Here is a 13255-nt window from a genome sequence, read left to right on the forward strand (position 1 = left end):
TTTATTATATCCAGAAATGTTTCTTGAGTTAGATGTGCCCCATAAAAATCAACTGATTCAAATGTGTGGTCCCCATTTGATGGAAATATGGGAGGTGGAGCCTGGCTGGAGGTTTGCTATCAGTTCAGGCTTATGGGTATTATACCCAGCACCCCTTTGCCTGTGTTCAGCTCACTCTCCTGCTGCTGTGTTCTACCTGCTCTTGACAAGGAGGTAATGTTCAAACTCTGCTCAGGCTCTTTCCCCTACCATCATGAAAAGGGAGCTTCTCCTAGTGAAGCCAAAGTATAAACTTTCCTTCCATCAGCTACTCTGTCCCAGCAAGGAGAAGGTAATTACAACATCTTAGAAGGTGGGTTTTTTATGCTCATGCACAATATTACTTTGAAAGCAGTTAAAAAATATCAGGACACATCAGAACATTGGCCCTGTTATACAAGTTTGAACTCTAGCAATAAAGTATGGAATCAAAGTGCTTTCCTTCCTGGAGCTTTTACTTGACTGGTACTGAAATATAATTTCAGAAGCTTTTTAAACATGCTGATATAGCTCTACATCTATTAGTTTGTAAATTAGAATAACATGAAGTTCAGTCTATTCAGAAAAGTTATCAGCTGGTCTCTCTGAAGAAATATGCAACTAAAATATTTATTATTTTATGATTGCTAGAAAAACTTCAGCCCTCTGCTACCCATTTGAGTAAAGTTTGTTTCTAACTTTACTCTAATTAAAATTAATCTAATTAAAATTCAAGGCATCTTCCTGTCATTGATATAGTAATTCAACTACCATTTCTAACTGTCAACAACTAGAAAACTGAACTCTAGCTCTCTTTGCATATGTAATTTATTTTCAGATATCAGCAAAAAATAGTGCATGATGAGATGGACTGCTGAGGAAGAAAAGAGAAGCAGGAGATAATTCCTGTGTTCTCTAGAGTTCTCACGGTATCCACTTTGCAGGATATGGAAAAACTGGAAGAGCATAATATTCTAGCCTATGTTGAGTAGAAAGATAATTACACAAAGGGCACAGGCCATGTAATATATGGGGCAAAATACTGAAAATGAGGAAGTACTTTTAAGGAAAGAATAAAGAGTTCATCAAAGTCACATAACTAAACAAGATTCCAAAACGTAATATTGCATGTCTTCTCTCATATTCAGAATCTATATTTGAAATAGGTTTCCATGTATGCCTGTTGTGAAAGTAGAAAGAGAACTATTTGGGAAGAGAAAGGGGACAAGCAGAAGTGGGGAAAGTTCTTAAAATGAAAAAAAGCACTTGAAAGACATCTATTAAAATGTCAAAAAAGCTATCATTTTTAATTAATATGTGGTGTTAATAATAAAAATAGGAAGATAAAGTTATAAGTGTTTTATAAAATGTTCTTTATACATTGTTTTATACTTATAAATGTACAAATATTAATTATAGAAATATTTTACTGGAAATAAATGAAGATAATTTAAGAAATCAAACTTGTAATAAGAACCTAGTGAACTGCTTTTGTTGTTATGTTTGTTGCCTTTTAATTTTTTTATTTGTGTGTGTGTGTGTTTGTGTGTGTATCTGTGTGTTTAGACATGCCAGGATCTTCTGCTGCTGCAAGTGAATGACTCTCCATGTTTGCATGAGTGGCTGGAGAATTGAAGCTGTACCACAAGCTTGCATGCAAAAGTGTTTAACCACTGAGCCATCTCTGTACAGCTCCCATGCTGCTTGGTTTTGTTATGTGAAAGAGGATTTTCCAAAGTTAATCAGTAGTGAGTATAAAAAGAGCTCCTCTGACGTGCTTTATTTCCAGTGTTGGAGAGCAAAGTAAAGATTTTGCACCAGCTAGGTACAAATTTCACCACTAAGCTCTATCCTTAGGCCATAGGTGATTTTCATAAGGATACAACACAACTTCAAAAATGCTCATTTATTCTTACTTTAACTTAACATAACACAGTATAAAAACTTGGAATCAAGAAACCAAAGCAAATATTTCCCTGAACAGTACATTTGAGTATATTTTTGGCATTCAACAATTCCATTATTATTTTTCTCTCCCCTCCCCACAAAATCAGAATATTAATAATACTACTTAATATTACAACCAAATAGTGTTAAGTCAGTTATGTTTCTGCCATTAAATGAATGATATACATGTAGCAAAGTTCAGTTTTCATTGGAATACTGCTACTTTAGAGTCTCTAGAACTTTTAAGTCTATTATGCACCTTCCAAAACCCAAACAAAACAATATAGGATAACTCTTCTGTGAAGGGTACTTCAGAAATCTTTCATGAATATAACATCATTTTTCATTAGCAGACATCACAAAATGGTAAAGAAAATATCAAGAACAATGGTAAATTATCAGTTATATCCATTAAGATAAAGGTTTGGTTCTCATTGAAATGCAGCCATATTTTATTTAAATTTGATGAATAGAGACATATTTCTTAAAGTTATCCATCATCCAGAAGTATTTTTTTAATATTTGTAAATTAAAAGTAAGCTTCAAATCTATATTATACAATTGAACTTAAAATTTTGAAATTTGATGCCCATGATGCATATATATCAGAATATATGCATTTATGGAATATCACAAAAATAAGCAGTTCTTAATTTATGTAATCATTTATATTTGTTTAAAGAATAGGTGCCAATTGGCTGGAAAGAAAGGTCAGTGGTTAAGATGCTTGCCAGAAAGCCTAAAGACCCAGATTTAATTCAACAATACCCATGTAAAACAAGTTGCACAGGGTATTACATTCATCTGCAGTTTGTTTGCAATGGCTAGAGGCCCTAGTACATCTATTCTCTCCCTTGCAATCCTAAATAAAATAAATACAAATAGGTGTAAAACTGTATATTTTCAAGTTAGAACTATGCTATTTCTTTCCTTACTACTATGATTATAATTGGCTAAATAAAAAATATCATTCCCTATCAATATAATATTTCCAGTATGATTAAATCTAAACACACTTTTTTTAAAAATCACTTATTTTTCACTTTCTAATTTGCTGTCACAAATTATTTGATTATTCAACTGAATTATTTGTTTGTTAGCACCAAAAGTGCTACTGATAGGGGAAATAATGCTGATTTTGAAAAGCAGAAAACTCATTCACCATTCATGTTCCTAACAGCAAAAGAGTCCTCATTATTTCTGCTTTCCCAGTGCAGAACAACTTGGCCCAATCACAATATGTGAATATCTTAAACCACTGCAGATAAAACTAGTTGTTGACTTTAGCAGAAAGTTTTCTTTCTGTGTCATATTCATCTGCTCACACCAGCCTATGTCTACACCATGCAATCCTACACAATTTCTCAGAACAAAGGCAGGCAGAACAGAATAATCCTCTCACACAAACTGACTGTATCCCAGTCCCTACTAAGTTCTTTCTTCCTCTCATGAGCCAAACCTCACAGTCTACAGTGCTTGCTGCATTGTGGTCCTTCACCTTTGACCAGAATCCATCAAGCTGTACATACAGCACTGCAAATCGTCTCTTAAGCCAAGGTTTCAAGTCCTTCCACATTCCCCCTCCAAATCAGTTCCAGAAAACCAAAAGCCACACAGTCTGGTTTGTGGCAGCAAGGACCCCACACCTCTAGTACCAATTGTACTGTTGCAGCTCCCTTCTCATTACTGGGTACTCGGTATCTGGCAAAAAGCAGCTTGTGGGAGGAAAGGTTTTATTTCAAATTCCATACTGAATAAGAGGCTCTATGACGGCAGAGGGAAACATGGCATGATCAGAGGCTGGACATCGTTTCCTCACCAATATCAGGTAGACAACAGTAGCAGGAAAGCGTGTCAAACACTGGCAAGGGAACTTTGGCAATAAGTCCTATAAGCCTTCCCCCAAGAACATACCTCTAAGAGGCTCCAATTCTTAAGTTGCCACCAGCTGTGTAACTACCATTTAGAATACATAAATTTATAGTGGACACATAACTCACCATGAATACTTTAATAACTAGCACTTTCTTCAGACATTGCAACAACTTATTTCCAGGAACATCTTTCTAAAAGATGATACATCATTTGTTTAAATGATGATTATACTAATAAGTATGTATTTGATAAAGGGATCACAAAATGTTAGAAATTTATGGTAAGAAAAATGAAGGTGATAGGTTCTTCTATTAATAGTAATATTAATTAACCATGTACAAACTTTGATGCCATTTGTTTTGCCTATTTTGTATTTTTGTTTAGCTTTCTTTACTTTCCAGTTATTTACTAGGATAAATAGTGACTTATTTTCAAACAAAACAATATTCTTTATATTTCCTAGAAATGGGGCACTTAAGTGATCAGAAAGCCAAAATATGGCAAGGGTTCACTACTGTCCTTGCAGTTTTGAAATAGGACAGGTTAGTGGTGGATACTAAACTTTTGAACTTTCTCTTTCTTCTCAACCAAACTTTTAAGTAATAAAGAAAAAATGTTCTCATAAACATCAGATGTGGATTTTGAGCTTGGACTTTTTGAAAACTACTTATTTCCTCTTGGTAATCAACTACATTCTTCTGTGTAATAATCACTTGCTCCTGAGAATGTCTGAGCCATTTTTTGCAGGTATAATTAAAACAAAATTTTACAAAGAAACTAAACAATTTTCCTTCTATCTACTAGAATCCCAAACTCTTCCTCAAAATAATGGCATCCTGTTTTGTATTTAATCTCATCTATTCAAGAAAAATTCATTAATGAGGATTAAAGATTTCATAGTTCATGTCCACTTAATGTTTGCTCAATGTCCACTTCCAAATAAAAGCAATTATCTCATGTATTTTATAGTAAGAAGGGTCTTCTATGATTACAAGTAGTTGTACTACAGATCTAATTTATCTTCAAATATGAAATTTTCCATACTTATAGATACATGACATAATAGAGAAACTGGATTAGGCATATTACAAATTGTTAATGAATGCCAAATGATGTTACTGATATTTTATTAATCCTCATGGTCATTGTGCTTCATGTGCCTCAGTGTTTGCACAACCATATTTAAGTTTAAGTAAATCTTAAATATTGGAAATATCACTTGTAATTTAGATTGCTATAGTGTAATAGCTAGTAAGTACTAAACTGATTTTAAAGCCAGATCACTGAATCTGAAGCTCTGGGCTTAACAAGTCTGTATAGTAAAACATTTTGGGAGATAATCACTAAGGAGATAATTACTTATGATCACTCTTGTATAAACCATTTAAAGTTTCCACCACTGAGAACCTCTGTGCCCCCTCTATGTATGCCATGGGTGATGCAAAACTATAAACTTCACTTTTCTTTATAAATGATTGTCAATCAAGTGAAAAGAAGTCATGAGGAGGAAATGAACTAGCACCACATCTCTCATCAAGTTCGTGCAGATGACAAAACCTTCTGTAGCTGTTCATTGTGCCATGAAATGTTCCACTATTAACACTTCTCCCTTCCCAGCAGGGAAAAAGAAACTTCACACAGTACATTTCTCTTCAAAGTCTACCTATGAATCAAACAACAAATACCATTGTGCAAAAGACAAAAGGCAATTATTTTTTGCTTTATAACCATTTGAAACAACAGGAGGGTGGCATCATGCACAACTCTGAGAATAGAACCAAGGTGGTTTAAATCTTGATGTTGCCTCAATTCAAGGGTTTTAGACCCTTGGATTTTCTTTAGAAAGAATCCCAGAGATTAAATCTCTCCATCTTTCTTAATTTGCAATGAAGAAATTCAGACTCAGAAATGAAGAGTAGTTTATTTGGGATGATATTAACTGATATGCAAATAGATGTTCAGCAGATGTCTTTTGCATTATCCAAATGCCAGTCATCACTCTATTTACTAGATGTATTTGAGGCATCCTGATAGTGCTTAATCAAAAATGAATTTTTTAAATTTAATCTCATCAGAGTTGCCCTATGCCCATTGCTGCTACCAAAGCTTTGAGTCATCCTGCCCAGTACATGAGCCCTTTGCTGATACTCATGAGCACATTCTTTCTATTTTCTTTCTATTTTTATTCAGTTTCTAAAAATTTAAATGCAAAAATTTTAAATGTAAGAGACATATTTTGTCTTGATAACTGCTATTTCCTATAGAGTAATAGAGATTCTGAATTGCCTAGAAATGAATTTACCTGTGTTTGGGATTTTTTAATAAGAAAATTGGGAATATCAAGAAACCAGGATGCAAGTGTGTGTGTGTGTGTGTGTGTGTGTGTGTGTGAACAAAATACTACAAATATATATTCTTTCATGTGAAATACAATTAGAATTTTTGATCATATGATTATAGTGACATATATATATATATGCATGCATGAATGAGCAATATATTATTATGAAATGTTATCTGATTGTTTCAAGGTATTCAAATATGCCAGTGAGGAAAACAATAGGAATCAGTAGTTCATAGATTCAGAAAATAAATAATCAAATCCCTTCACTGTAAGAATAGGATCCCTTCAAGATGGCTTTTACATGAATCTCAAGAGAGTGCCCATCACTATAATGAGTGAGGCTTGGCAGAACTATCTTCACCTCCATTCCCCTGCTGTGACAAACAACAAACCCTATACTTAGAACCTGCTTGCATTGTTGAGATAAAATTTGTCATGTCACTTCCTGTATAGTTTTTGATTGTGTTTATGGTGAGGGACTGCTCCACAAAGTCTTGGTAGAATTGCAGTTATCAGCTATTCACAGCTATCACATACCATAAATTACTATTTTTTTTTTCAATCATCCACTTTCAATAGTTTTTTTCCAGACCCTTAAATGAACAGTTTAGGTCTTTGGTAATTTTCTTTGAACCCCAACATTCATTTTGTCCACAGTGAGACTTCTTTATTCATTGTTCAAAGGAATGTCTTTACAAAAGCCTGTTTAATGTGTTTTCTTACAAAGGGTATTTTGTGGTTTTGTTAGCCATTCCTCTTGATCTATTGATCAAAATTTCTACATCAACTTATGATGACATGTTTTGTGTCAATTTCTCCTGGCTTGTACTTTATCTTTGTGCTCAAACATTTAGTTCCCACAGTGTTCTTAATCGACTTCCACTGCAAGCATCAAAAATAACATTTTGTTGAACTTGAAAAATGTAGAGTGTTTTATGTTAATAAAACTAACCTATGCATGATTGGGAGACTGTCATAAACAGACATTCTTATAAGGTGTCAGCTAGTTTCTTCAAAGAAAAGTTGGACTGTCTTCCTGCATGAATTTAACAATTGTTAATGTTTTTTGTTGATTGCTATTCTCTTCATAGTCAAATTCTAAGAAGTTCAATTATGTATGCTACTAACCCCCTGTGAATATAGGAAAGCAATCTTGAGAAGCAAATGAAAATTCTTTCCAGATAAAGATAGTAGAAAACTTAACATTATTTTTATAATTTTCATACATGATGACAAGGATTTAATCATGAATTATCAGTGATAAAAGGACAGGGAAGCACAAGAAAAGAAACATAAGTAGAAACACATTCCTAGAAAATTAGTGAAGTAACAAATATATTAAAATGTAATAAATATGTTAAGAATAGGAATATAATGAATATAGCAAAAATTAATCAAAAATTTAATTAAAATGTTGTCAATTGGAAATTCAGCAGTAAGATATAAACTAACATTAATTATGAATGCAATAATTTAACAACGCAGGATCAGAGGATTTAGGAACATCATTCTCAAGTGAGCCTGAACATATAGATCTAAACCACACATATAGCCCCATTTACATGAGTTTGGCAGAATTATCCAGGTTCAAATTTTAGCCTTTTAACTTTTGTAACTTGAGAGTTCCAGGTCTGTTTATGATCAGATAAGGTTTTCTTCAAAGGCTACAGATCAAGGACTTTTGCATTTCTATGCTTTGTTTTAAAGTGGTGATTTATCGATGTAAGGCTGTAATTTTCTTTTTTCAGTGACCAAGCTATTCCAGTTCCACAGTCCTTATGATATGAATTTTCCCCCTTGTCAGTTCCTCTAGATTTGTATCACCTAATGAGTTTTATTCCACCACACTCATACAGGATGTCATGGGTAGGACAATGAGCTGTTCTAGTACCTAATGGGACTTGGGACCTCCCTTTTTCAGTTAACTGGAAATTTCTAAAACTCTGGAATTGCTTCCCTCATATCAAATATGTAGCATCTCTTCTCTTTGGTCTTTAGAAACAAGATCAGAGGAAAAATGTCTCCTTTTTAATGGTTGATTAAGGATAACATTTTATAGCAAGAAGAATAAAGATAGTGACATTGGACAAGGAACAAAACTAAATATAAAATAAAGTCATATATCCTCTTGCAAAATAGTTTCAACAGGACATCACAGAAATGACCTGAAACATGAACCACAGGTCACACTATATCTGTTAATTTGTCGGTTAACCTCCATTTGATTCTCGGAGATGGAGATGAGGGCTGTGTTAGACAGAACATCCAAGGGCATAGAATTCTAGTTCTACAGGCTTTATGAAGTGGCTATAACCCTTGGGTGTGTATTAGTCAGCACTTTCCAGAGAAATAAACAAATGTATCCATATTCATGCATATGTAGGTGTGTGTATATGATACAGGTATAGGGAAGTAGTAGAAGGAGTTGGATCACATGAGGATAGATGCTGTCAAAATTTTGCATAATTCCAGTTTGAGTTCAAGTTTCTGAAAATGAAGTGGAGTGATGATATAAGAAGAGTCAGTTCATTCAAAAACCAGAGAAATGGGAGAAATGATGATGGTTTTTCACTATGAAAGAGAACAGATAAGGGAACAAGAAAAACTAATGTTCCATTTCAGGTTAAAAGAAGGATATCTCATTTCAGTGCAAACACACTTTGGTGTTTGGTTTTGCTCATTTTTTTTGAGAAGCATGAATTCAAATTCAGGGCCTGTGTATGTTAGGCCACTCCAATTATTATTTACTTATGTGTTGGCAAGCAAAGAGAGAAATGGGAGGAAGGAAGGGTTGAGAGATTGAAGGAGGAGAGTCGGGAGGAAGGGTGGAAGGGAAAAGCAAAGAATATGTGTACCAAGACCTCTTGCCAGTGCAAACAAACTCCATTCACATGTGTCTCTTTGTGCATCTGGCTTTATGCAGATCCTCAGGAATCAAACCCAGCCTAACAGATTTTGCGAGCAAGCACTTTTACCTATTGGGCTATGCCCCGCAGCCCAACGATTAAGCTGAAATTCTTAGGAGAAAAAGAATATCAGAGTTCAGGATGTTTTGGATTTTAGAATACTAGTATTATGCAATGAGTTTATTTGATATGTGACCCAATTTAAACACCAAATTTATCCATGTTTTATACATTTTATACAATACATTTCAGTGAGTCTATGATTTACCTGAGATGCCTGAAGTCAGAAGTAGAATTTGCCACTTGTGATATGAATTTTGGATTATTTAAGCTTTTAAGCTGGGTGTGGTGGTTCATACCTTTAACCCCAGAACTGAAGTTGTCTGAGTTACAGGATCTCTGTGAGGTCTAGGCTAGTCCTTGCTATAGTCTGAATTTTAGGTCAGCCCCAATAAAGTAAAATTCTGCCTCAAAAAATTTAAAAGGAAATGTTAAAAAATATTTTGGATTTTGAGATTGGGATTGCTCATATGTTCAGTTAATAGAACAAGATTCATTCTCAAAAGGGAGGATCATCTAATTATTCAAATAAACTAAATCAAGTGTTCCTTTCACCCAAAACACACACATGGGCACATTAAAGATAGTGTTTAATGAAGTGTCTGAGTACTTCATGGCTTTGTCAAAGTGATTCATAAAATTGATCATTGCAGTGAGCCACACAGCAGGTAATACCGAGGAATGCTTCATATGTAAATGAAGGAGGAAGGCTATCAAGTATTAAGATGTACATTTATATGGAATTAAGATAGTTAGTGAAAATTACATAAGGTGTAAAAGAAATTAAAAAAAAGGTATTTATACTTTGTAATAAGTGGTAAGATAATAATTTCCATTAGACTCAATATGTAATCTAAAAATTTAAATTTGATGTAAACTCTGTTAGTCCTTATAGAAAAGTATATAATTAACAAAGTAATAAAGATAATGTAATAACTTAATAACAATAAAATATTATTTAACACAAATGCCAAGATGAACTCCAGAATGAACATAAGCATAGGAGATAATATATTTAAAATACAGTAAAATACAAGAGTTAAACACACAGTCACACATACACACACACACACACACACACACACACGTGTATGTATCCAGTAAGTAAATTAAAATATGTACATTAAATAAATTCAAAATGTAAGATTATATTTAAAACTATGTAGGTTAGTTATAAGACAATGACGATGTAAATGAACCGTAAATTAGTAAATTTTTAAAAATGGAAAAAACTGCAAACCAAAGCAATGCTAGGATATTTATAATTTGATAAACAGAGTTAAAATGAGTATAACTATGATAAATATTATAAATATTGCACACTTGGATTTTTGAATACAAATATTCATTAACATGGACAAACATATATAATTCTCCAATTTAGCAACAAATTTTAATTCAATTATGCACCTGGACAAAGAAATTTATAATTATTAATATGCTTTATTTAGTAAGACATATAACAAGTAGAAAATCATTCATCATAGGCTAACAATATTTGAAAAATAAAAAAATGTCAAACTATACTTAATCCATATTTATATAAATTTTCATAAAAATCTATAGAGTTCAGCCTACTCAAGTTGTACATAAAACATTTATCAAACTGGCTATATGCTGAACTGTAAGTCATAACTCATTTCTTTCATCAAAATCTTAAATATATGAAATATATTCTCTGGCCCCAGTACTGAGAAGATACACATAGTGATGAATAAACAGAATATTTCCCACATAAATATAATCTAAGCAACTTGTCTAAAAATGATTCATGTATAATGAAGCAAGTCATAATAAATAACTCATAAAATGATTGCCAACTAAATAAAATTGAAACATATAGATAAACCTATGACAAAAATCCAGCCCATGTACTAGAGGTGATTAAATAATCAAAACCAGTACATATTAGATTGTAGATGCTATCAAAAGAATAAACCTGATCAACTAGATTTTTCCCATACTTACAAGTAGAGACTGAGACCATGAGCCAACACAGTAGGAAAAATGGTAGCTGAGCAAAGATGACTTTCTGTACGCTCTGAAGTAGGAACACGAGGGAAGATGAGGGCTGGTGTTTGGGAGTGGGCTTACAGTGTCCCAGGGGCAGGATCTTGGGGCATACTTCAAACAGGGTTATTGTTGATTGATGTGGACAGAGATACTGAAAAACCTGATTATATGCTTAGGTATGTAAATTTTATTTAGAATTTACAAAGTAATTTAAACTTTGTTTCTTAGGCAGAAGTTGCTAGTCTGAAAGGAGGATACTGGTAACATTTTTCTTTTATACAAAGTCATCATTTCATTTTTTTATATGTGCTTAATGCTGATTACACACTGTTTCTGTTTTCTTTTTTTTTACATTTTGCTAACAGCTCTCATAAGTATGAACAATAAAATCATGATAATCGCCTCCTACACTCCCCCCACCAAATCCACCTTCCTTCATATTCCCTCCCCCTCTCAATTACTCTCTTTTATTTTGATGTCACCACCCTTTCCTCCTTTATGAAGGTCTTGTGTAGGTAGTGTTAGGCACCGCAAGGTCATTAATATCGAGACCACTTGTTCTTGTTTTCTTTTGACCCCACCTTGGTCTCAGAACAGCCTTGCCGTCTGTCAGCGTCAGTAAACTATGACGTTATACTCCATGAAGAAACATGATCTGGAAATAACCATGAACAGTCATCACGGCTGTCCTGAGTCATCTCCCTCAAAACACAGATCTGGAAACCAGCTCCATGATTTAGTGATGTGTAAAAGAAATCTATATTTTAGTCAATGATAATGCACTCAGAGAGAAAAAAAAAAAAACTTAATTTTCTGCCTCGCTCCATAAGCCTGATGAGATCATGTGCAATGGTCTCTACCTATGTAACAACTGACCCTGATCCTGAATGCATGACAAGCAAATCTTTTGACATATCCATATCAGAAAATACAAAGAATCTCTAAGCACAAAACCAACAGTATGGTTATAGCAGTTAGTGAGCATGGCATAGTGGCATACTACCAACACCAACTTTCTCATCAGTCTGTAGGAATAAGCTCAAAACATTTGGTTCGGCGTAGGACAAAGCGCATGTTACTAGAATTATAAATGAAGGCAGGGCACCAAGTGTAGTCAGTGCATTATAAAAAGCAACCACATGTGGTCAACTCTAGAAGCTTGACCCTAGTCTGTCCCTTATCCTTTCCTATTATTTTGGCTTCCTTTAACTCCTACATAGTTCAGACAGGGAAGCATCAGGTGACATAAGCTAAAATCAGCACAGTAGCCTGAGAGAATAGAAGCCTGTGTCTCTGATAACAGGGTGATACTAACTTCACAGTCTATATGTGGACATCTTTTCAAAAATAAACTTCTCTCAGGACTGTTGGAGCTTTGCCAGTTTTCTAATCCTTACACTAACCAACAGACTGAACAAAGCAAAAGGCAGGATTTCTTCTGGGGGGGGGAAATGATGTTAGTTTTCCAGTATTGAAACTAAACTCTGAAGCTTTATCTGAAGACAGGAAAGTAAAGGTGAAACTCATATATCTAGTCACTACTTTAAGAATCCTGGATTGCCAGTTACTTGGCTTCCAGAACAAGTAAATACTGTATTTAATATCAGCAAGTAGTATCTGCTGAGAGTCAGTAGGTATTAGTTTATTTTTCTTTTTTGTTGTTAGGAAAGGGGAAAATATATTTTGAAAGTGTTTTCATATTAGGATAAGAGACTAAAGATCTATGCTTTGAATGGATTTTACTTGAAGGTCTCTATTACTTTGCTTATCACTAGGATGCATTTTCTTTGTGCATTATCTTCTTAGCCTCTCTTCCCATCCTTTAAAACACAGGGAACATTGAAGAAGGGGCAAAAAGAATGTAAGAGCTATAGGATAGAAAAGATTACTTAGGGGTACTGTCCTCCAGACATGAATTGACCTCACAGTGAATATTATTATCCCTGGAATGTCTAATTCTGAGTTTACTGTGAAAAACTACAAGCCTGGAAAATCAACTTTAAAATTTAATATAGCTCCCAATAACTGTGTTATTTATAGAAAGATGATTTTATATTATTTAGTTCAAAGATAGTATATGTAAATATTTGTA

The sequence above is a fragment of the Jaculus jaculus genome, chromosome 6 (genome assembly GCF_020740685.1).
Source record: "Jaculus jaculus isolate mJacJac1 chromosome 6, mJacJac1.mat.Y.cur, whole genome shotgun sequence".
Lineage (NCBI taxonomy): Eukaryota > Metazoa > Chordata > Mammalia > Rodentia > Dipodidae > Jaculus > Jaculus jaculus.